This window comes from Schistocerca piceifrons, chromosome 6, assembly GCF_021461385.2.
Source record: "Schistocerca piceifrons isolate TAMUIC-IGC-003096 chromosome 6, iqSchPice1.1, whole genome shotgun sequence".
Classification (NCBI taxonomy): Eukaryota; Metazoa; Arthropoda; class Insecta; order Orthoptera; family Acrididae; genus Schistocerca; species Schistocerca piceifrons.
In genome coordinates, this window is record NC_060143.1 from 242765703 (window position 1) to 242791736 (window position 26034).

The following is a 26034-nucleotide window of genomic DNA, read 5'->3' on the forward strand; positions in this document are numbered from 1 at the left end:
CGTCCGGCTGCTGTACCACTGTCCTCGATGGATTACCAGAGACCCGATATGAAAAGTCTTTATAAATCAGAAAGAAACAATGTTGATTTATAGCATACTGTCCCCACGGCTGATTTTAGAATTGGGGTAGAGAGAAAAGGATGGTTAGGGTATAACGGTACAGCCCGGCCGATGTGGTCGAGCGGTTCTAGGCGCTTCAGTCTGGAACCGCGCGACCGCTACGGTCGCAGGTTCGAATCCTGCCTCGGGCGTGGATGTGTGTAATGTCTTTCGGTTAGTTAGGTTTAAGTTGTCTAAGTTCTATGGGACTGATGACCTCTGATGTTAAGTCCCATAGTGCTCAGAGCCATTTGAACCATTTATAACGGTACAGTCACATTAGTGAGACCACCGCTTGTGTTCGACGTCTCTGTGCAATAACCACTCACAGACGACAGGTGGCAGCACTAGCAGCGGAGGCTATAATAAGCTTGTCGGTGTATGCGGCAAACGCTGCAGTCGTTGAGTAATGCGGAAACGGAGTGATTTATCTGCTGACCAGACGGGCATGACGATTGGCTTTCAAGTCAAGGGTGGAAGCATTTCCGGAATGGCTAAGTTTGTGAACTGATAATGTGCCACCTTGGTTCCGTGGTTACAGTAAACCATGCATGGAAAAACGTTGATACTGAAAACCGGCAATGAGGCAATTTTGGTGCACCACGGGCCATAGATGACAAGCGTGAACGGTGGCTGAGGAGATGAGTATGGGCGAACAGACGTGCAACTGTTGAGCAACTGTGCGCCCAGATGATTGTAGGGTCTAACAACAGTGTCTCGTCAACGACCATTCAGCGAACGTTCCTGCCTACGGGCGCCCCGCAGCTGGCGCCTGCTTCATGCGCCCATGCTCTTCATCAGCGACGAAGGCTGGAATTTGCACGCTGCTATCGAGTGGTGAGATTGGTCTTTTCGGATGAATCACATTTTATGCTCCATCAAAGAGCTGGCTTTGGCGTTGCGGCTCGCGTTGGTGCTGTTGGTAGGTTGGCATCGTGTAATAGAGATAGTGGCGTCTCGTTTTCTTCTTGTGTTTACTGGCGCCACTGCGTTTGCTAGCGTTGTTTGTCCGCAGCGGTCATCGATACCTAGTACCGTGGTACTATCTTTGGAAGGACGTGAAGTGTTTTCTGGGTCGGAGTGTGTCGGGCGGCTCGGTTGGGATGGAGCAGCAGTGAGGTCCGACAGCGTGAGAACATACCGAGACTGCTGTCGGCACGCAGGCACTACCGAATCGAGGAGGTGTAGTGGCGAGGGCCACAACCTCGTTCTCCACGGGAGCCAGGACGTTTGAGATGAGTGAACATTAACCCAGTAGTGAAACCTTCACTATTTTGAGATCACGCCGTTTGTTCGCTCGTTGCTGCTCGCCGGGTCATTGAGACGAGTAGCAACGAGTGGAGTGTTTGGAGTTGGCGAAATTAATTAGCTGCCCTTCACCTTTTATTATTAAGCATTGAATTCCTTGCGTTTATTGATGAAGTTCCACCAGTGGTATTTTTCTGCCTAGAGTTGAGGTTACTGCCCTGGAGGTTACCTGCCCTGGAGGTTAGCCTATTTTCGCGGCAGTGAACCTTTCCTCGTCTTGCCACTGCTGTCCGGTAAGGAATGTAATTCGACAGCCTCCTTGATTGTGGTTCGGATATTTATTTCTTTTGGACTACTTTGGTGGTAGTGGGTCCTTCTGCTTCTGGATGTTCTAACACTGGATTCAGAAGACGCGGTTCCGCCTTGCCTGGGCTATTCCATCGTTCTGTTGGTTATCAGACGTTAGGTAGATGTTGCAAGAGCGTTGCTCTGCGTTTAAACTGTCACTAGTCTGAGTTGCCATCCGGTTAAGTGAATACAACTCTTGGCTGCCTGTCTCAACGATTACGAATTTGAGCAACTTTCCCAGGTCGATCCTTGGAGCACTGTCTGAGGCCCACTTCTCTCTTGATTTGATCAGATTGTGATGATTGTCAATAAGGCCTTCAGCTGTGGATGTAATTTTGTCTTAAGAATTTTTAATTAGATATCGTCTCTTAATAGGATTGTCCTTTTTTATAATATTTCAGCAAGGATTTTCTATCTAGGCCTTCAGCCATGAAATTGATTTGAGTAACTACTATTGGGACCTTCAGCCAACAAATAATTTGAATTCTGGTCAATAAGGCCTTTAGCCGTGAATGCAGTTTGTCTAAAGAATTTTTAAGTAGATATTGTCTTAACAGTCAATTGTGGTAATTGTTCCTTATTGTCAATCTTATACGCTATTGGTCCCAAATAGGGTGTATGTGACATTTAAAAAAAAAAAAAAAAAAAAAAAAAACAGAGAAACCAACGGTAACTGAGTAAGGCACTGTCCACACCGGAATCTGCCTTTTCCCTAAGTAAACATGTCTCAACGTCTGAAAGGGAACACCCTGCAACCAGGTGGGTGCGTTATGATCTGAGGAATTTTTTCGTGGCAATCTGTGGGTCATTCCGTCATTCTCAAAGTGCATGTATCCCTGGGAAACATGTCCACCACTACACCCAGTTTGTTCTTCCTTGGCACAATGGTGTCTGCCATCAGGACAATGCAAGATGTCAAACCTCTCACAGGGTACGTGAGTGATTCGAAAAGCTCCAGGATGAGGTTACCGCACACCCCTGGTTACCGAAGTCAACGTGGCTCCACATCACTATCGGTAACTTCCACAATCTCACTGACTCCTGCACATCTCGCACTGCAGAAGGTGGTTATTCAAACTCTTGACAAGCGGTCGGATTAATGTGACTGGAAGTGTACCACTTTTACAGGAGAAAAATTAATATGTTTGCTACAACTGGTGCTCCGCTGTCCTCAACATTCTTAATGATGTGTCTTATTGCGGCAATTGTTAATTACAGTAAATATATTTAAGAAAGGAGACTGTGGTAGAGACGAATTATTTTTATTGTCATTCTTCATTACGGCTGTTTCACTCTCCTTTCTTCCCAATAACTTCTTTCATTCTGTCTCTCTGCAGTTTGCTTCGTTCCTCCATCAAGGTTCTTCTGCACTTGCTTTTTACTTTCTTCCTAAAAACCATCAATTTTATAAATCTTAGTTCTAGTGTTTTCTGTTTTTTTGGATATCTTCTTCAGACCTATTCATTAATCTAAGTATTTTTTAGTTTAAGTTATTTTCGTTGGTCTTGTTGTTGAATTTTGGGATATTTGTTGAGTTACTCTCTTTGACTCCATTCATTTTATGTATGCTAAGAATGTTGTACCCTTTTTAATGACTTGTATCTCACAATTTTTGAAGTTCTTTGTTGTCGCTTGACATGTATATCGCACTTTCACAGTCCCAGAAACAGTATTTCCGAATAACTTATTTCTTGCATTCTCTTCGGTGGTGTAAAGCATTTTTCTGTGTAGAGTTAACGAGGTTTATTACATTGGTTTACGTCTGATCTTCGTATTTATGGAGACCGGTGTTTTATTGTAGATGTCCTACAATAATTGATCCGCCGTCTCACATATGTTGTGTTCATGTAAAATATTTTACGTCTTTTCTCAGTTGGTGGAGTGGAGAGAGCGGTGGACAATAGTGTTTGCTGGAATAAGGTTGATTTGTGTTGAAAAAATTCATTAATTTTATCAGCTGAGACCTGACACATTTTCGGTTTCATCTTTTGACACACGTTTTGCGGAGCTTCTTGGACACGGCGTCGAGGCTCTCATCGCCGTGGACGAGGGTTGCATCGTTCCTGATCCATCACTACAGGCATAGCGCTTCTTTCGCAACGTTTCTGTAGACATCGTCGATATCAGAGACCGTATTAGATTTAAGAAGTCTGTAAAGAACATTGATAATGGTTAAATCAGTGTGTGGTGATGGAAGTCGAACCTGGCACCTTATCCTTCCGCTGGATAGTGACCTACCGACTGAGCTATCCAGCTGCAACTCAAGGCCTACTCTCACAAGTTTACTTCCGCCTGTAGCTCGTCTCCATCTTCCACAGTTTTCAGAAGTTCTCCTACATACCTTGCGGGAGTAACATTTCTGGAAGAAAGGAAATAAAATTGTGAGAGCAGACTGTGAGTCGTGCTTGGATATCTCAGTCGGTAAAGCACTTTCCCGCGAAAGGCAAAGGTCTCAGATTCGAGTCCCGGCCCGGCACAGAATTCCAGTCTTCCAGGAAGTTTCATTTCAGTGCACTCTCGCTGCAGAATGAAAATTTATTCTGCAAACTTTCTTGAAGTTCATAAAGGATGGTATTCAAGTATCAGCCATTTACCCGGTGATTTTCCCACTAAAATCGTACAGATTTAAAATGTTTGTCGTACAGAGCTATGAGCGCATCAGTAAGTTTCACCACGGTGCAGATTCACAAGTTGGGCATATGGAAACGAACGTCATCAGTGTCGTAGAAAGATAAAGGTTATGTAACTCAAACAGGACACTACGCTCAGACACAACTCGTAATAACTGTAACGTTCATTACGTTGCTAAATTGATATTTAACGAGAACCTCTCGTACAACGTAAACTCCCTTTTACAGAAGAAGTAAAAGAAATGAATGCTCCGGCTTACAGGTCTATACTGCTAACGTGTAAACTTCAACATTATGATGTTCCTGGTGTGTTTGTGGAGGGGGGGGGGGGGGGGAGGAAGGGGGGGGAGCGTTAATCATTGTCTCTTAAAGAATCAGCACATATTCAGGAAGAACTACTCATGGGAAACAGCTTACATTGTTCGCACATGGAATCTCAAAAATAGTGGGTGCTTTTGAAGCTTCTGATTTATACATTTTCGAAAGGCGATCAACCCTGTGTAACAGCATATTATTCCGAGTTATCATTCCTTGCAGTGAAGTACGTCATGTTAAAGTGTCTTGCTTTGTAGCTTGGAGGGAGATTCTCTCCTTTTTTCTGTAGCATGTGTGTAGCTGACATTGCGGACTGGGACATTGAATTGGCTTTGTGTACGACTGGAACGTGCATTCGCACTTCCTATGAATCTAACCTCCCAGTTCGGCAACACCCTAAGTGACATCCGCACGCATTTGTTATACACTTTAAAAATATACCTGTATGAGACAACCAGTATAGAGTCCAAGGTGCTTGCAGACAGGCAACGCCTTGACAGCCTTCCGATCCGCATGCCGACCAGCAGGTGCCAAGACCAACAGCTTAGCCTGCTTGCAGGCGCCTAGGACGCTCGTCGCGGGCTGTACAGGTACATTTTTAATGTGTGCGACCAAGATGGGTGGGTGACTCTGAGGATGTTGCCAAACTGGGAGGCCTTAAAATTAGACGGATCCTTTGCCGTTTCATTTACGCATGCGTCAATGACGCATACCTCCGTGATCACGCCACAGGAGGGACCAAAACAGTAGAGCCGGCCAGTGTGGCCGAGCGGTTCTAGGCGCTTCAGTCTGGAACAGCGCGACCGCTACGATCGCAGGTTCGAATCCTGTCTCGGGCATGGATGTGTGTGATGTCCTTATGTTTGTTAGGTTTAAGTAGTTCTAAGTCCTAGGGGGACTGATGACCTCAGATGTTAAGTCCCATAGCGGTCAGAGCCATTTGAGCCAAAACAGTAGAGCTGAAAAATCGCAAGCACCTTATCTGGTTCCAACCTGTTCACCAGAGCAACAGTTGTAGCCGCGCGGCACTCCAGGCAGGTGCGATCATGGAGGAGCTGGTCCGAGGTGTCCTTAGAGAGGGGTTAAATCCTCTGCGGGTAGTCAGCAGCGTGAAAGATTGTCAACAACGTCATCCTCTTGCTCATCGCGCTGCCAACCGTCGTTTTCTAGCACCATATGTGTGGGAGGAAATCTACGCGCCAAATGAATGGGTGGTTTCATTGGCGTTTTTTACGATATCCTCTGATGCTTTCTCGTATCGATTCTGGACGACGGTATATCTGAAATGTTTTGTTCGGCCACCCATATGAAAGCCGCTTCATTTCAACTCTGGGAGTCGTGTTCCTTATCTCCATCGTGGGGGTATCGAAAGAAGGCGTGAAATTTGGATAACAGAAGTTTTGACACGCCCTCAATGACGTTCGGCAGAACTGGGGTGAAATGTGTCGCCAATGTGACGTTATTAAATCACCTAACACCTCAAGTGAACTTCTGCTCTGGCCTTTTTTTTCCACATGTGCCAACACGTATAAGTAATGCTTTTCATCTGATTTTACGATAAACTTGTGTAATTCAGGTTCTGATTTCATTCCTTTTTGTTTCATGCCATTATGTTAAGAAAACTGTAAATACGTTTCATTGTGAATATTAATGTTTATGTCAAAGGTCAAGTAATATTGTAATAGAATTGAAATGTTACAAATGTTGAAACTGTTGTAAGATGTTTAAAATTGTAACTGTGCGTCTGGTCCTTACGTAGGCAATATGTTAGGATATGCACAATGCAAAACCTCGGATGAACACCCGGTCTGTCAGGGAGCGGTAAAAGGTGGATGGCAGGCGACCGCGGGAAAATGCGCACGGGCACTGCACGGTACAACGGGCACAGTAGTTGTTGGGGTTTGGCACTGGTTTTTGAGCAACACCTTCTGGAGTGAGGAGGCTCTCCTGGAACACATAGCTTCACTGAGCATCGGGTATGCCGTTCCAACGCCCACACAGCATGGCAAAATTCCATTGGAACTAATTAAAGTGCCGATACGTCAAGAGCCATAGCTGTGGTTGTATGTGTGCTCTGTGCCTCGCCATCTTGACGCCCGCAACTGCCGCATCGATACTAGGATGTTGAAACTTTTAGTGCTGTATTCGTATGGATCAGAGAGTGAACTGTGTTTGTTTGGTGCAATAATAACCTAAATTTTACCAGAACTTTTCCATCATTTAATTATCCTCACAACTAACCTAGACAGGGCCCTTTCCAAACGTTGTGCAATCCGAGTGTCCCGAAATGAAAATTAAAAATTGTGTTAATAATAATTATTTGCAGAACTAGCTATATTAGAATGGTATTTGAAGAAATGTTTTGTTAATGAACCAGTAAATTAATAGCGAAGGTCTAACGTAGTCGAAAGATAACTTTAGTATTGATATAGTAATGAAGTTTATTATTTCGAGATAGATTTAAAGGCATTTAAATGAGCAGTAAATAAGATGAAAAGAGTAGTAACTTATATACTGGAAATCTTGAATGAATAATAAATTCAGTAATCATTTTTTAAATACAGCGATCATAACAGTTTCAGGGTCCCCCCCTCATTCATTTGAATTCTGAAGTGTTCTTAATTGGTTTGACTAGCAAAAGTTAAAGTCAATATAAAAGTGAAAATTTATCAGTGTTTTATCTTTATCAAAATTGACATTTTGTGTGTGGCATGAAAGTACAATTTCTAGGGTAACCTATGCCCGATTTTAATCACAATGATAGACAATATAAAGTTTTGTAGTAAACATTATAGTGTAATGTTATGTATTCATGATTTTTCATATCAGTACAGAGCGTGAAACTATAAATTCAATAGATTTTTTGGTTCTAAAATTCTACTGTATTATGCAGTGTTACAACTTGTTGTTTTGCATGAATATATACCAACTTATACAGGGAAGAAACTCAATTAATGCCTAATTAGGCTGGCGACCGTATTATTGTCACATTGGTAGCATCTTCTGGTTTGCTTTTGATCCGTCGTGACGTGTGACTGCATTTCGAACTTACTTGACGTAACATTGTTATTACAGAGTGGATATAAGTCTGATTTGCCACCATTCAGGTACACGCGGTCGATATCTATGCGAAAATCCTTTCTCATAAGGTGAATCCCGCTCGCTTACTATAGCACAGGCTTTAACGAGTACTGTGTCAGGGATTACAAGTGGAGATAGAGAAGTAGCGCCAGTACCAAAGGCACCAACAGCACAGTTGAGTACCCTACTGGAGCCGCTAACGACTATTCCTTTGGAGAACGGACGAAAACGGTCCAAATCGACAGACAAACACCGGGTTGTTTTCAACTGAATCTCCAAGAGTCACTAGCGTATAGTATGGTGCTAATCACACCAGATGTGTAAGCGTCGCTGTAAACGGTGCTGCTATCATGGCACTGCCTCGCTTCCAAGGGTCATGTGCCTCTTCCGGTATCTTTCAGCTGGGCAACTATGCATGTCGACGCCCAAGCACTCAGCAGCCAGTTTACACTCCGCGTTTACGCCTGTGCTTCTAGCAGCTCATCAATCGGAGTTCACATCGACAAGTTAGCAAGGAGCGTTGTACTGCAATGCCACGGACCTCGTTTGTGTAACAATTTCTAGTGCAGCACTTCCAGTCAGACCCAAGTAACACGGACATACGTCTCAAGGAATCAGTGTTATTGTACTCTGCTCATCAGACTTGATTAAAGTACAGGTTTTCTACACGGAAATTCCCTATTTAATGAGGCAATTTAAAAATAGTAAATCTTTCTTACCCCAGGTTGAAGACTTGCTACCAAACCTCTGCTTTCAGCAAGATGGTGCTCCACCTCACTAGTCCCTGGATATCCAGAAAGCTCTAAATGCAACATTTCCAGGATGCTGAATTCGACGAAGTGCACTCATGAATTGGCCTCCAGGTTCTCGCGACGTCACACCGTAGGATTTTTTTGCTATGGGGCTGCGGCAAGGGAAGGGTCTTCGCCACTGCAGTGCGAGACATTCAAGACCTCCGTACTGGGATTATCGACGCCACTGACACCATCCCTTCTGACATGTTGCAGCAGATCAGGATGGAAATTGAAAATAGACTCGACATTCTTCTTTTCACCATAAGGGCTCAAGTGGAGGTGTTTTGATTTGTTACTGCAATTTTTTTCAATCCTTATATTTACATACGACCTATTTTTGTGAAAAAATAAAGTTATTTCATTTAGTTTTGTGTATGGAACACATTTAAAATAGGGAATTTTGGTGTTGACACCATGAACAATTCATCCTTGCTACCTGGGCACTTAAATTACTCCTGTCACGGATGCTACGACACTTACTTGAATGTCAGAAACTTATAAAACGCAGACATTAATCGAGTTCTTTTTGAATATATATATTTTTTATTACTTATTTTCCATTATAAAAGTTTTCATTCACTATTATTTTCAGTTTATCGCAATTAATCACGGTTCAAATGTCAATCAAGGAAAATTGCTATGGTAAAAATGTATGCATTCAGAAGGAAATACTGTATAAGGTTGTGGCAGGAGAAGTCTATGACGACGAATGTTACGAAAAAGAAAGAACGGAGAGATATAAGAGAGGACTGATATGCTATATAGACGTAAAAGCTATACTGGTGGTAATTATCCAGTAAACACGGCTCTAGTCTCTGCTTCACAATAGATTCTTCTGTTTTACTCGATGACTTTCCGTCAGCTACTGTAAACTCTGAGAGCTAGCCATGATAAAATTATCCCACCAGGTGTTCAAGATATGAGACTGGCGAAAAACCCTCAGACTTCTAGAAGAATGTAATGATTTTTGTTCCAGAGAAGGCAGCCGCTGACAAGTGTGAATGTTAGTGGAGTATCAGTTTAATACGTCACGATTGAAAAATGCCGACACGAATTATTTATAGAAGAATGGAAAAACTGATAGAATCTGCCATCGACGAAGCTCGTATTGGGTTCTGGAGAAAAAGAAGAAAGCTCGAGGCAATACTGACCCTACGACTAACCTTAGAAGATAGTCTTCAAACGTAGCTTAAACAAAGGCTAACTTACATTTACAACGTCTGGAGGTTTTGAGAAATCTTGTATCGGAGGTGATCGATTACACGCCTTGACATTCTGGAAGTAGCAGGATTAAATACAGGGAGCAAAAAGTTGTCTAGGACTTGTACACAAATCAGACTACATTTATGTGTCGAAGGATAAGGAAGGGAAGCAGCCGTTAAGGAAGGAGTGAGATATTGTTGTAACCTATCAGATGTGTTCTATCTGTTCACTGAGCAGATAGAAAAGGAAACGAAAGAGAAATTTGGAAAAGGAATTGAAGCTCAGGCAGAGGAAAAGAAAGCTTTTAGGTTCATCGCTTACACAGTTATTCCGTCGGATGCGGCAAGTGACTTGGAAGAGCATTTGAACGGAATGGACAGTGTTCTGACGAGAATTATAAGGTGAATTTCATCAAAAGAGTAACAAGAGTAGGTAAATTTATTACAGCTGTCTCAGACGATGATGAGGGAATGCGACTGGAAAAAAGAGTTATTGTAAGTAGTACACGGGTTTTGTTATTTGGGCAGCAATAGAATTGATGATTGGCAAAGTAGACACATTATAGAATACAGAGTGCGTGTAGCAAGAAACATATTTCGGGGAAAGAATAATTTGTTAGCATCGAATATAAACTTAAATTTTGGGAAGGACTTTTTCAAGGTATTTGTCTGGAGTGTATCACCGTACGGAAGTGAGACACGGATGATAAAGAGTTTAGACAATAAGAGAACTGAAGCTTTTGAAGTGTGTTGCTAAAGAAGAATGCTGAAAATTAGATGAGTAGATTGAGTAAATAACTGGGAATTACTAAATTGAAAAGGGGAAGAAAGAAATTTATAACATAACTTGACTAAAAGAAGTTATCGGATGGTGGAGCAAATCCTGAGCCATGAAGGAAACTTTCATTAGGCAGTGGAGGGAAATGTGAAGGGTTAAAGTCGCAGAGGGCGTTCGAGCACTGAAAACAGTAACCAGGTTTAATTGGATGTAAGTTGCAGTGATTATGCAGATATGAAGAGGCTTTCAGCACATTGGCTAGGTTGGAGAGCTGTATCAAACTGGTCTTCGGGTGGAAGACCTCAACAACAACAACAACAACCCGAAAATACTAAAAATGATATATGTTGGAAAATAAACAATTGCAAGGCACTCTACATTCAATCTGGTAGCATAGCGTATCCCTTTATCTGTCATTAACTGCCAAATGTCAGTCACAAGTGCAGTTATTGAAAAATTAATAAATGTAATTCACATAAAAGGCTTCCCAGTAATGGACCATTATTTAATGGCAAACAACAGTTGCTGTCAAACATGTGGGTAATCAACCATAATGTGTCTCTCAACTCTATCATGTATCAGCCAGATCGTGTTCCCTGGGAACGTTGAGTGAAATTTGTGATTTACACCTCAGGGCCCCATAGATAGCATCATTTGTACAAAAGGAACAAAGAGATCGTGACATTCTATTAGTGTAAAATAAGAAACTCAATTGCACTTGCAACATTCACTTAGCGACCGCAGAATAAAAAAACGATATGCAGCCAATGAAAAGAGACACATGCTTACATTTGCAACAAACATCTTTCAAAGCTAATAAAAGTGGTAAAACTCAGACTAAAAGGGTTTCCTATGATACAGTCCTTATTTTCTATCCGTGTATTTCTCAGAATGTATAAGAGATTAGCACTGTGTCCCCTTATTTGTCGCATACATCATAGTAAATCTTTTTGAGCAGTTTTTAATTTTCCTACTCTTCTTTTTTGTTTTTCCACGCACACTGATAAATGTAATGGCTCGTCTCAGGACCAAGTAGCTTTGGTTTGTATGAGTTCATGGAAACAGATGAACTAAATGTACCTGAAAACAGTAGAACACAGAATAGGGGATGCTTTCGTGAACCTATTGGAAACTTTCTGGGAAAGCTGCGACGAGTAAACATACCAGTCTCAGACAGAGCCCTTGGCCCCACTAAAATTTCTAATTTGCTTTGAACTCTTGAAGATGGTAAAAATCAAAGTGAGAAAAATGATTTCGTAAAAATTTTATTCATCTTCACGCCTTATTCAAGGCGATTGAGTTCAGTATCCCGCCGACTGCAGGGTCATTAGAGATGGACTTTTACAATGAGTGCTCGAAGTGGGGGTTACTACGCAGTAAGGACAGCATTGCAAACAATTGCGTCGTACCGTTGCAAACAGCTGCGGTGTTATTCGAAGAATGTTAGGAAGATGGAATTGTTACGAGAACATCGACTTTAGTCTCTACCCGAGTTCTGTAAACAATATATTTGACTAGGTCTCACAAGAAGAATCCAGAAGAGCCTCCTCTTCCCTTTACGCTTGACACTAGTTTTCAACTGTAAGATGGATAAAGCGAAATGGGGCCTGTCACGTTGTCACAACAAGCAAGCTAATTGAACAAGAGGGATGTCTTCATACAACGTGGGGCTGTGTGTTTCCAAGAAATAAAATGAGGACGCCTAGTTACTCTCAAATTGCGGTGGAGGTTACCGGACGTATGTGGCCTCACATGTCTATGTACAGGTCACGTTATTTCCGGAAATTAAGGGACAGCGGCTTGTGGTCTCGGAGCTGACGATCTATAGCTCGCTGCATGAGTTCCATCGGGCTTAGATCACATGAATATAGTGCCTAGAGACCAACTAGATTTCACTATCATGCACCTCTAACCATTCTTGGACAACTCTGGACTTGTGACAGGGGTCGTTATCCTGCTGGAACATACTATCACTGTTGGTGTGCGCATGGAGAAAGTCGGCAATAATGTTCAAGCATCCACAACTGTCATGGTGCCTTCGGTTACGACCATAGGTCCAATGGAAGCACTGGTGAATGCCCTCCAGAGCATAATACTGCCCTCATCATTCTGCGTCCGTGACGCGGTGGTATTGGGTGCGACATTCGTCTGGATGAGGGCATATCTGAAGACGACCGTCAGATAGAAACGTGATTAATCCGATCAGGCTACATGTTTCCATTGATCCATGGTCCAATGTCGATCCCTGCACGAAGCAATCATAATTGATGACAACTAAACTAAAATTACGTTAGCCGCCATGAGGCACTGATATAAATTCAATGGCGACAAGTGAAAATTTGTGCTAGACCAGGACTCGAACACGGATTTCCAGCATTACACGAGCGGTTGCGTTAAGTGCTTCGGCTATCCGAGCATGCTGCACATCCTGTCCAAATTCCCAACAGACGTAGGACCCCCGTCCATTACCCTCAGTGCTCGCAACCTCTCACTGGGCCCCGTAAGAGGTCGGATGAATACTGTTTCAGCACAGAATGATCATGAACTTCGGCCATGTCAGAAAGAACAGGCGAAACACATATAAGTAATTGATTATGTCGTTGGAAACTCACAAAGGAATCCCTTATTCAAAAATGTGCTCTAAACGGTGTTCTCCAAAACAGCTGTTCCTGCACCATCATTGGACCCTCTCGTCAGCTCTTCCTCAGATCTGCTTTACAGAGAGGGCAAGCATCCCACCTCCACGTTCTGCGATGCAAGCTTCGACGTCCAACACCAAGCCGGCTACTCGTGGCTTCACCATCGTTCGGACACGTTCCATAGATGCTCATGCCAGTAGTACGATAATACCCGACCATCTTCGCCGTACCCAAATGCTTGTTCCCAGGTGCCTTCCACAGCAATCTGTTATATACTTTCCTTACACCGTCACGTGACCACAATGCAACCAGGTGGCCTTCGGTCTCCAGGTGGGCAGTCGTCTAAATGTTTTGGCTCACCACGATGTCTGTATGTATAGGTCCCACTGATTACAGTCGCCCTGGTGGAACATGCTTCATTTGAAAGAAGTACATATACCTGCAAAATGAGGAATGACCGTGTATACGTTTGCAACCACCGGCGGTTACATACGAAGTTAGGTCTGAAGTCAGCAATAATTAAAATTTGCGTCCTTGATTTATGTTTCTGAGTTCACATTTTTTAAATTATGTTTGCAGTAGGTGGTTGCTCAAGAAACATTATTTTGAGATAACATTGTGTATCTGTCTGGCATCACTTCTGTGTAACGATCTGTTTCTTGTTGTGAGTAATGCTTAAATTTACATGTTAATTTCGCAAATCATTGTACCATATGTAAACTGTATGGCAAATTAGTATCTATCAAATTTTAATATCGTGGGAAGACCTATAGTTGGAGAGCCTGTTACGAGGGGGAGGCATCTTGTTAGTGAGCTATGGCATAGGGATCCACATAGCGCCGGCGTGTTCGCTTCTAATTGGCTGAGTGAAGGATTTTACTGTCCCCTGAGTGGCTGAAAAGTTTGAAGCAGGAACTCCGTTGTCATTGCTGGTGAGGGTGTTGTAGCAATGGCCAACATGAATGGTCGCGTATGTAATAACCGTAGCCAACTGTGCGAAGTAATTGCATTGTTGTAGCAGTTGTGAGCGGAAAGTTGTCGAAAAGGGATGTAGGTGATGGCAGAAGCCAATTGTGGGCGCAAGTGTACGGTTTTGTTAACAGTTAGAGATTTACTGTGCATAAAACGGTTTACTGGTAAAAACGTTTATGAGAATGTTGTGAGGCATGATTTGATGTTGTGATATCACGTATCGATACCACCCCACGGGCGTCGTAGCAACCGAATAGCAGGTTTCTGTCTGACGCTGATAGCGGTCGCGCGGAATCTGGTGGACCCAATGGCGCCCGCTCGCTGCGCCACGCCTCCAGGTGCTTCGCAAAATGATACTACGCAGACGCCGCGTGGTCGCGGCTCCGTCTTCATCGTTCGTGTTTTAGTACAGAGAGACTTATCCTTATGGACACTGAGGTAGCTGGAATATGTTTCTTACTGCGTTGCTTTAATGAGTCTTCGTAAGTTTGGAGAAATACAAGTTAAGACAATCTTCTTTTTGTTGTGTTAACTGGTTTGCTAATCATTTCTACTGGTGTCCAGCTTTCCCATGACGACAGTTGCCGCACAAACCTGTAGCCCACCTCGCCATGCCATTGTGTGCGAAACCGTAAACACAACAGATTTGTGCCATTTACATGAGTAACAGGTAGTGTAAGGTTTTGCTGTAATCATTTGGTTTGGTGAAGGCACATTGGCAAGATTTACAGCACGGAATAAAATTTGGCATCCATTAAATCAGACTAAAGTGCTCGTTAGTAAAATATACCTTGTGTGATCATAAGTATCCGAGCACCTTGCTGAAAATGACTTACAAGTTCGTGGCACCCTTCACCGGTAATACCGTTATTCAATATATGGTGTTGGCCCACCTTTGGCCTTGATGACAGCTTCCGTTCTAGGAGGCATAAGTTCAGTCAGGTGGAATGGCAGCCCATTCTTCACGGAGCGCTGCACTGACGAGAGTTATCGATGTTGGTCGGTGAGGCCTGGCACGAAATCGGCGTTTCAAAGCATCCCAAAGGTATTCTATACGATTCAGATCAGGACTCTGTGCAGGCCAGTCCATTACACGGATGTTATTGACGTGTAACCATTCCGCCAGAGGTCATGCATCATGAACAGGTGCTCGATCGTGTTGAAAGATGCAATCGCCATCCTAGAATTGCTCTTCAATGGTCGTAAGCAAGAAGGTGCTTTAAACATCAATGTAGGCCTATGCGGCGATAGTTACACGCAAATCAAAAAGGGGGTGCAAGCCCTCTCCACGGAAAACACGACCACACCATAACACCACCGCCTCCGAATTTTACTGTTGTCACTACATACGCTGGCAGATGACGTTCACCGGGTATTTGCCATACCCATTCCCTGCAGTCTGGTCGCGACATTGTGTTCCGTGATTCGTCACTCCACACAACGTTTTCCCACTGTTTAATCGACCAATGTTTACGCTCCTTACACCAAGCGATGCGTCGTTTGGCATTTACCGGCGTGATGTGTGGCTTATAAGCTGCCGCTCGACCATGAAATCCAAGTTTTCTCATCCCGCCTGCCTGTCATAGTACTTGTAGTGGATCCTGATGCAGTTTGGAATTCCTCTGTGATGGTCTGGATAAATGTCTGCCTATTACACATTACGACCCTCTTCAACTGTCTACGGTCTCTGTGAGTCACCAGACGAGGTCGGCCAGTTCGCTTTTGTGCTGTACGTGTCCCTTCACGTTTCCACCTCCCTATCACATCGGAAACAGTGGACCTAGGGATGTTCAGGTGTGTGGAAATCTCGAGTACAGGCGTAAGGCGCAAGTGACACCCAATCACCTGACCGCGTTCGAAGTCCGTGAGTTCCTCGGAGCGCCCCATTCTGCTTTCTCACGATGTCTAATGACTACTGACGTCGAAGAAATTCTGCGAGGTGTACTTGACGTTGTAGATCTCTTTAACTACAGCCCGCACTTGTACGTCCAGGCTGTTATAACCAGCCATCGTGGCACGGTTCAGACGGCGTTGTACATGTGTGTGGCGGAGAACACTTGGAATCATTATCAGCCACTGCCTGTCCTATTCCATTCGTGGATTCAGTGGCAGAAAACACTCTTATGCACAGTATTCTCTTTTACAATAACACCATGATCCATAAGTGAGATATACTATGAGAGAAACAGAACTGTGTCACAGAATACTGTGTTTCTTTGCTCATAAGGATTTCCCGGAAACAACCAAGCCATTTTTCCCAGAATTCCCCACTAACTTCGCCGAGAATTTATGTTACACTTTGGAAGGGGCCATTCCGACCATAGCTGTGGCCTCCGAATCTGATTTCTATCGCCACTGACAAGAGCTCTGAACACTGGAGCTGTACTCTTGGACTGTTAGCAGGAGCGCCTTGTTTGCCATTTCCTATGGCTTCTTACCATTACCCAACAATGTTAATGCAATTTGACGTTCTCCAGATACATAGCATTTGTCGCTGGCTACTGCCGAGGTCCCGTTGTTTGTTTTGGATGTTAGCCTTCCTTTCTCCACATTTAAAGAGACCTGCCATCCATAACAACACGGAAAAATTTCTGACGATCGTCCAGCGACAGGCCTTTCCTATAGACAACAGAACTTCCAACGAAACACCTTACAGAGTTCCTCATTCTCTCTGATCAATAATTAATTTGTGTGTCCAGACGCTACACTGGGACATAGCTACATTCAAAATATGCTCACCAGTAAAACTTACGGTACTCTGTTAGTGAACGAGTCATCAAGCCAACCTCTTGCCGTGGAGATACTCAGTTTGGTCTCACCATGATTGTTAGTCGATTACGTGGACGTTGTTGTACCAGTTTCTGAAATCCAGAAGTTCAGAATCTACCTGTTCAGTTGCCTTTAATGTTTTCAAGTTCCCATTTGAGGTTGAGGATAAAGAAAGCCGAGTTTCTTACGAGCGTTCTTTTTTTCCCCTGAACCCGTGCTTATTTTTAGAGGCTAATTTTCTCCCAGGAAATTTACAGTGCTTGAGCGTAGAACATGTTCTTGAATACTGGAATAGGCGCAACTTAGCGATACTGATCAATAATTTGGTGCATCAGTTCTTCCCTCACTTTGCTGGTACCTTCGCTGTTATCCATTCATGCGAGATTATTCGGTACGCGTCAGATTCTCTATGAACATCAGCTAATGAAGAGACTATTGCACAATCTGTTCTATTTGATTTTTAATAGGAATTCAGCGTGAGGCTGGTGCCTTACATGTTTTAAGTGGTTTTAGTATTTTCCAATACCGATTATTCTTATTCCTATTCACACATCTGTATGCTTTGTGGAGGTCATATTCTGACATGGTAGTGAAATCATTCGTGACTGTTTTAAATTTTTTTAAAATGTGGAATTTAACATTTCGGCTTTCTGTCCTCTGTCTTCGGTTTGAACATCGGACTCATTAATGAAAGGTTCAGTGGAAAGCTAAGATCCGCTTATGGACAACTCATAAGACCAAAATGTCTTATGACTTTACATAGTCTTTTGCCAGGAAACAGGTTCGGAAATTATTGTAGTCTTCACCCATAACCGTTCTTACGGATGCATGAAGGATCATTAAGTTTCCCATTTTTCAATATAGTCTAGAGTGTGTAGAAATTTTTGTTCCCGCGACGTAATCATATAGGCCTTGCCACATTCTATTACGTTACGTACATATCCGGTTAGGAATGTTGATGTCTTTCATTGCAAATAGCTGCTTTGCGTTGTTCGGATTTGAACTTAATGTTCTCTGTCGCCATGTCTGTAGGCTGTTCGTGACCAATTACAGTATCCCACCATTCGTGATGACAATTTTAACTTTGGTATCGACCGTCCCTACAACAGCATCATTGTAGCTGACACTGTTTAAATGTTCTGGTCTGGCTGTAGTCACGAGGTCTGTAATATTTCTTGTTCGTGTGGAATGTTGGAATACTTGATAGAATGTCTGACACTGTATGAAATATTACTTCGAAATACTGTTTGTCCTTACAGCCAAAAATACAAGCGTAGTTTTGCCAGTCGATGCTGAGAAAGTTACTCCGTCGGCACTTCCTATCACTACTGTGGGTATTTCGTGCCGTCGAGTTTAGTATATCCTTGAATGAATATGATAACTTTTAGAAATATTCTTCGCCAGAAGATGATGGGTACGAAACTCATCGAAACGTTGCGACAAGACGACGCCACCACTCGGCTGATAACCCGAGAAGAATTCATCACTGGAAAAGGCATCAATTGCAAACAGAAATATTCTGCTTTTAATTTAAGTCCATCGAACCCCCCCCCCCCCTTACTCCCGTTCAAAGTAGTTCATAGTTGGGTCAATTTAGGACGTCCGTAGATCAAATATATGTGCTTTTCGCTGTAAACAATTATCCTTCTAGAAATTCCAGACTGTCTTTCCAATATACGTTTAACGTATCGTTGAAAATTTCCTTACTACCTACTTGGGGATTTAAATACTCTCAGGTGGTGATATGACGCAGAGTGCTGCTTTCAGGGAGGTGCATGAGACCATGGACTTTTCAAGAAGTAAGTGCTACGTAAGTTAACAACTGATATTTTCAAGATTCTCACTTTTTGAATTTGCTGTTGGGTCCAGGTAACTGCTCTGGCTGATGCTGATATTTCTGTTGAGCTCTCGAAATTATGCCTAATTTATAAAAAAAACGAACATTCCACTCGTTTTCTGGCTCCTTTGTGACCGTTTCCGGTGTATAGCGCACACCTGATCTATTTAGGACAATTCACATGTTTCCAGACTATCAGCTGAATCGAGGAATGTACGACCGAGATCGTCACAGAATCGACCGAAATTCACGTTTAGAAGGTCGGATTTAGCACTTCCAACCAGCTTCATACCGAACGGCCCCGATAAGTCCACAGTACGATGCTGCAAATGGCAGTTGTGCAAAGGGTTCCTCAACATGGCTACAAGTCTCCGGAAGGAAATGAGAATGGTCTCCAATGCCTGGCAACAAATGTCGTTGGCGCCTACGTGAGCTACAGTTAACTGCTGACTGGACTCTTGGAATAGATCGGAGAAGGAAGATTGGGGTTTAAATGCTGTCGAGATCGAGGTTATTAGGGACGGAACACAAATTCGAACTGTTGCAAGTATGGGGAAGTCAATCGACCGTTCCGTTTCAAAATAACCATTCCGGGATTTGCCTAGAGCGCTTTACGGAAATCATGGAAAAGCTAATTATGGATGGTCGGACGTGGATTTGAACCACCTGCTCCTGAATGCGAGTCCAGCGTGTTAACCACTGGGTCACATTACACCGCGCACTTGGGATAGCCTCACACCCATGGTGGACGATTTCTTCTGGGACACATCGAGTGCACATTTGATTCATTTCTTCTGGAATACACATCGAGTGCAAATTTGATTCACTTCTCTCCTGTGATGGTTCAAATGGCACTGAGCACTATGGGACTTAACATCTGAGGTCATCAGTCCCCTAGAACTACTTAAACCTAACTAACCTAACGACATCACACACATCCATGACCGAGGCAGGATTCGAACCTGCGACCGTAGCTCTCCAGAGATGCTGTTTCCCCAAGACGAGCCATGAGACGCCTAACAGTCAAAGTAGCAGTCTCTTCTGTGTGACCTCCACAGAGAAGAGGCAACGCCCACTATCAACCGAAGGGAATAACTTAAATCTTTCGACCACCAGCATTATACGGTCTGTCTTTTGAAGAAAGTGTAGATCTGCGCGAAACCCGCAATCTATAATCAGGTGCCCAGTTAGTGACTGCTGTAAGGTACCGTACTGCCGGTGGCGAATACAATGTCAAATGATCGTATTCATCATCATTTCATCCCCATCGACCCGCAAGTCGCCGAAGTGTCGTCAAATCGAAAGATTTGCAACTGGCGAACGGTCTATCCGACGGGAGGATCTAGTCACACGACATTTACATTTTTTTTTTCATTAGTTGGGTTTATTTGCGTATCGAAAGTTAGACAATTAAGAATGAAGGCAAAATAATATTCAAATACTCTCACTTATAATTAATTCTCCATACACAAAAATGGCAACCTGTGGCAACTTCTTAGTAAAATTTAATAAGGGCAATGTATGCAAATGCAAATCTGCTTAATATAACATCAGGGTGTGAGGGAAACTGAGATTAAATAGCTCACTTACTCAGTGATTATTGTCAAAACTTTTAGCATAAAATAGAATTAATGAAGGCAACACGTAGAACTACTGAAGGTAATACGACACACCTGCTGTATATTTTGGAACCAAACTGTTCATGCTTTCACAGGGCAAGTTTATTGAGTGATGCTCTGAGATGGTGAAATTATAAACTGACTTGAAATTACTTGCGTCTCATACGGTAGTGACTCAGTGTAGCTGTCGGTGACTGAAGTACTGCGTCGTCACTCAGTGACAGCGCCAGCGGCCCTCTTCTGCTGCTAAGTGTCGGATGGCCCGAAAATTTTCTTAGTCATCCAGACGCATCGCATCAGATGGCTGCTGAAGCTGACGTACATGACACATTGGCCAGCAGCAGCACTTCAAGATGAGAGACAAGACGTCAAGGCCAGACAGTAATGCCACCACGTCACGCGGGAAGGAAAGTATCTACACTGTTGAGCAGAAACGTTATGACCCCATGTTTAATAGCTTATTCGTCCGTTTAGGAACGGAATACATCACTGATTCTGTTTATCAGGGATCCGACAGCTTGTTGGTACGTTTGTGGAGGTATGTGGCATTATACACTACTGGCTATTGAAATTGCTACACCACGAAGATGACGTGTTACAGCCGCGAAATTTAACCGACAGGAAGAAGATGCTGTGATATGCAAATGATTAGCTTTTCAGAGCATTCACGCAAGGTTGCCGCCGGTGGTGACGCCTACAACGTGCTGACATGAGGAAAGTTTCCAACCGATTTCTCACACACAAACAGCAGTTGACCGGCTTTGACTAGTGAAACGTTGTTGTGATGCCTCGTGTAAGGAGGAGGAATGCTTACCATCACGTTTCCGACTTTCATAAAGGTCGGATTGTAGCCTATCACGATTGCGCTTTATCGTATCGCGACATTGCTGCTCGCGTTGGTCGAGATCCAACCACTGTTAGCAGAATATGGAATCGGTGGGTCCAGGAGGGTAATACGATGCGTGGTGCTGGATCCCAACGGCCTCGTATCACTAGTAGCCGAGAAGACAGGCATCTCATCCGCATGGCTGTAATGGATCGTGCAGCCACGTCTCCCTTAATGAGTCAATAGTTGGGGACGTTTGCAAAGACAACAACCATCTGCACGAACAGTTCGTCGACGTTCGCAGCAGCATGGACTACCAGCTCGGAGACCATGGCTGCGGTTACCCTAGACTCGGCATCACAGACAGGAGCGCCTGCAATGGTGTACCACACTCAACGACGTACATGTGGGCACGAATGGCAAAACGTCATTTTTTCGGATGAATCCAGGTTCTGTTTCTAGCATCATGATGGTCGCATCCGTGTTTGGCGACATCGCGGTGAACGCACATTGGAAGCTTGTATTCGTCATCGCCATACTGGCGTATCAACAGGCGTGATGGTACGGGGTGCCATTGGTTACACGTCTCGAACATCTCTTGTTCGCATTGACGGCACTTTCAACAGTGGACTTTACATTTCAGACCTGTTATGACCCGTGGTTCTACCCTTCATTCGATCCCATCGAAACCCTACATTTCAGCTGGATAATGTACGACCGCATGTTGCAGGTCCTGTACGTGCCCTTCTGGATACAGAAAATGTTTGACTGCTGCCCTGGACAGCACATTCTTCAGATCTCTCACCATTTGGAAACGTCTGGTCAATGGTGGCCGTGCAACTAGCTCGTGACAATACGCCAGTCACTACTCTTGATGAACTGTGGTATCGTGCTGAAGCTGCATGGGCAGCTGTACCTGTACATGCCATGCAAGCTCTGTTTGACTCAATCTCCAGGCGTATCAATGTCGTTATTACGGCCAGAGGTGTTTGTTCTGGGTACTGATTTCTCAGGATCTATACATCCAAATTGCGTGGAAATGTAATCACATGTCAGATCTAGTATAATATATTTGTCCAATGAATACCCGTTTATCATCTGCATTTCTTCTTGGTGTAGCAATGTTAATGGCCAGTTGTGTATGTTTACGCACACGTCATGTAATTCGCGTAAATAACGGACCACTGATTTTCATACGCGGTGACCACGATAGCAACCCAGAGAGGTTCCATAGGATTTACATCACCGAGTCTTCAACGTGAATTCACTATAATGCTCCTCGAACCACTGTGGCACGGTTCTGGCGCCGAGACACAGACAATTATACTGCTGGAAGAAGACATCAAGCACGAAGGGATGGAAGGGCTTCGCAGCTTCAGGTGTTTTCGATTTCTACCACAGTTCCCATGCAAGCGCAGGAGAATGTCTCCCATAGCACAATACTTCTCCCACCAGCCCTGTGTCCGTGGGTGTTGCACGTTTCTAGCCGCCGTTCACCTCGATGGCGACGTTTGTGGTGATGATCGTCGACCAGTATTAGGAAAAATGTGATTCACCCGAAGGGTCGACATCCATTGATTGACGGTTGAATCCCGATGGTCCTGTACAATCGTAACTGACGACAAAGTTCGGTCGACACCTGAAAACGTAGGGGTGGTCTGCCGCGGAAGTCCATTTTCAACGAAGTACGATGAACGGTGGTGCTCCGAAACATTTGTGCCTGCACTAGCATTGCCGGCCTGCTGCTACGGTCGCTGGTTCGTATCCTGCCTCAGGCATGGATGTGTGTGATGTCCTTAGGTTAGTTAGGTTTAAGTAGTTCAAAGTCTAGGGGACTGATGACCTCAGATGTTAAGTCCCCTAGTGCTTGGAGCCATTTGAACCATATTTTTGCACTAGCATTGCGCCCTTTCGACAGAGATGTTACAGAAGACTGTCTATCCTACGTCGCCGCGCGGGATTAGCCGAGCGATCTATGGCGCTGCAGTCATGGACTGTGCCGCTGGTCCCGGCGGCGGTTCGAGTCCTCCCTCGGGCATGGGTGTGTGTGTTTGTCCTTCGGATAATTTAGGTTAAGTAGTGTGTAAGCTTTGGGACTGATGTCCTTAGCACTTAAGTCCCTTAAGATTTTACACACATTTGAACATTTTATCCTATGTCACAGAGCAAACAAACCTTGAAACCCCATCTTCTGTGAAGAATTGTGGACGTCCAACCATTTAGTGCCTAATGGTAGTTTCACTGTCCTTCTACCTCTTTATGTAGACGCTCACGACGGTAGCACGTGAGCGTTTGACCAGTTTCGCCGTTTTCGAGATACTCGTTCTCAGGGCCTGCGTAATAATAATCTGCCCTTTGGCAAAGTCGCTTATCTTAATGGATTTTGTCATTTGCTGTCCACATCTTTTCTAGTGTGATCGCCCGTTCGTGTCTTCTGCGCTTAATTAATTTTGTTACCGCACACGTGCCCGCAACGCCACCTGGCGGCATTCGAAGTCTCGGTGAGCTGTGGTGATAATGTTTTGGTTCATTAGTATAAGTGGTGTCGAGACGATTGGGGTATCATTCTAGCGCAGATGGTGAAGTTTATGAAAGCCACTTTCGAAAAGTGCAGCATTTTATGACCTAACACTTGAGGACGAGCGACTCGGAAACCACGAAACTGGCCGGTCCTTGGCGTGTTACTCTCGTAACCATCTACAGGGTGGTCGGAAATTCCCATTGCAGACTTCTAGGATTTGAAGAGGAGAGTGAGTAGATAATATTTTTAAGTGGAACCGACTTCCGGAGACGTACCGATTCCATGCTACAACCATTTGAAAACATTTTGGTAACGCGACCACTTTTACAAATAACTGATCAGGCGTGACCCAGTGCTTCAGTTGTTTTACAGTTCGGTCCATTGAGAGGAGGTTTACTATATTTTGATTAAAAAAATCGATTTCTTTTAAATTGCATTTTTCGATCCATAAAAGTGTTTTTCCGAACACGGAACGGAAATGTTTGTTATTCGCGGTTGAACAAAAAATGCACCTGCCTCAAATCGGCCTTTTTCATGCAACATTTTTTTTTCTTTCGGAGGACGAGTTATTGTACCGGTGCTTGGGAGGAAAGACACAAAATTCAAATGAAAGTTTGAACGCGTGTGTTTGAAATGTAGCCCCAAAGCATTTGCATTCTGGTGCGAAGACTGTGAAGACTGCGACATTCCTGACAGTGAGCAGCTTCAACGAAGGGTATTCAGCAATTCTGAAGACCATGACAATGGTGGACGTCACCCTGGGACTCTATTCGACGCAGTTCGCCAAGAATTCGGACGACCACCGGATTCAAACAGCCGAAAACCGCTTGCCACCGGCCGTACGAGCGGTTCTGGAGCAACGCAGGATGGTGCAGATCGAGCAGAACGCCCTCTATGAGGAAGAGGAAGGACTAGTTTATGGACCCGAAATAGAAGATTGAGCGTATGTTGCATAATATGGCATTTATATGTACTCAAAACTTCAAATCTACTGAACCGCTTGGCATGATTCTTTGTTTCCGACGATGCTAACTAAATTGTCTTGGAGCTGCACCACTTTTATTCCGATCCATCAATTATAAATGTTTTTACTTGGTCGACGAAGACGAAAAAACGATGAAAAAACCCTGTTTTTTTTCAAATGGCCGCCATTTTGTTTCCTATGGTACTAATAACTTAAACGAGGTACAACTCCTAAAGATTCTTATATACTTCGCTAACGTCAAATCAATTTTGATTTCAGACGAGCCGACTGACCTGTGACACACCGCATGTGGAGATCTACATCGAAGTTTTGTTTCGTTCCGACGGCACTTCCGTCTTTGCTCTTTGACATTTCCAGTCGAAAAAATTCCAGTTTGTAGAGGAAATATCAGTAAACCGTTTGACCAAATTTGATATTGATATCTATAACGCATCCCGAGAAAAAAATCTCAAATATTACGCTTTTTTCGCGTCAAAGATAGTAAACCTCCCCTTAATAGCCAAATAAGTTGCACGTGTACTGTTAGTGGGGCCCCTTCAACGTGATGCAGTACGGCCTCTGCCAGTTGGCGTTTGCGGCACCAGAGTCATGCGTGCTGACTGTGAAGATACCGTTTCTCGAAGCCGCTGCGTATTTGTGACGAAAGGGGTAGGCGACGGCGTCGAACGTTGAGGAGAAAATCTTGATAAAGGCGATGAGCAACTCTTCCATTACCGCATCACAACCATAGGTGGAAACACAACCGCCCAAAATCACTACTACTTAGAGACAATTAACCACCTATGGATAATACCAGCACAGTAACATGAAACCCTGCAGCACAGAAAAATTAACTAGCACCGCCAGATGTAAACTATTCAACCAACCGGCAACGCAGGGAAGCCGTATGTCACACTAAAACGTAAACAAACCAACCGTACCCCCATTTTCTTACACAGTGATCTGTTTACGACTAGTCCACCACTTGCATAACAATCTTGGCATGTTACAGCTAGAGACGCTGCAGCTGGCCCAGGAGGCATCGCAGGTACCTAGTCCAGCGCTACCCCTCCTCAGGAGGACCGACACTCTTTACGACGACGTAAGCTATGACACCGTTCCACGACACCCAAAACTAACAACCACTCTATCCTTGCGTAATGTATCGCATACACAAAGAAATAGCTACTGCTCTTACTATCCTACCAGATAATTGCAGAGATTTCTTTCCCTTGGCTCTTGCCTTGGAACTTTCCTTCCATCTGCCGTTGAAATCGCTACCCTTCATTCGCTTTTCTTCCACTACCTAGCTGCTCGATGCGACCGTGTTAGTGGGTAATCCTACCTAGAAGCACGGATAGAATCATGGTCTCACATCCCGTGAAGTCCTCT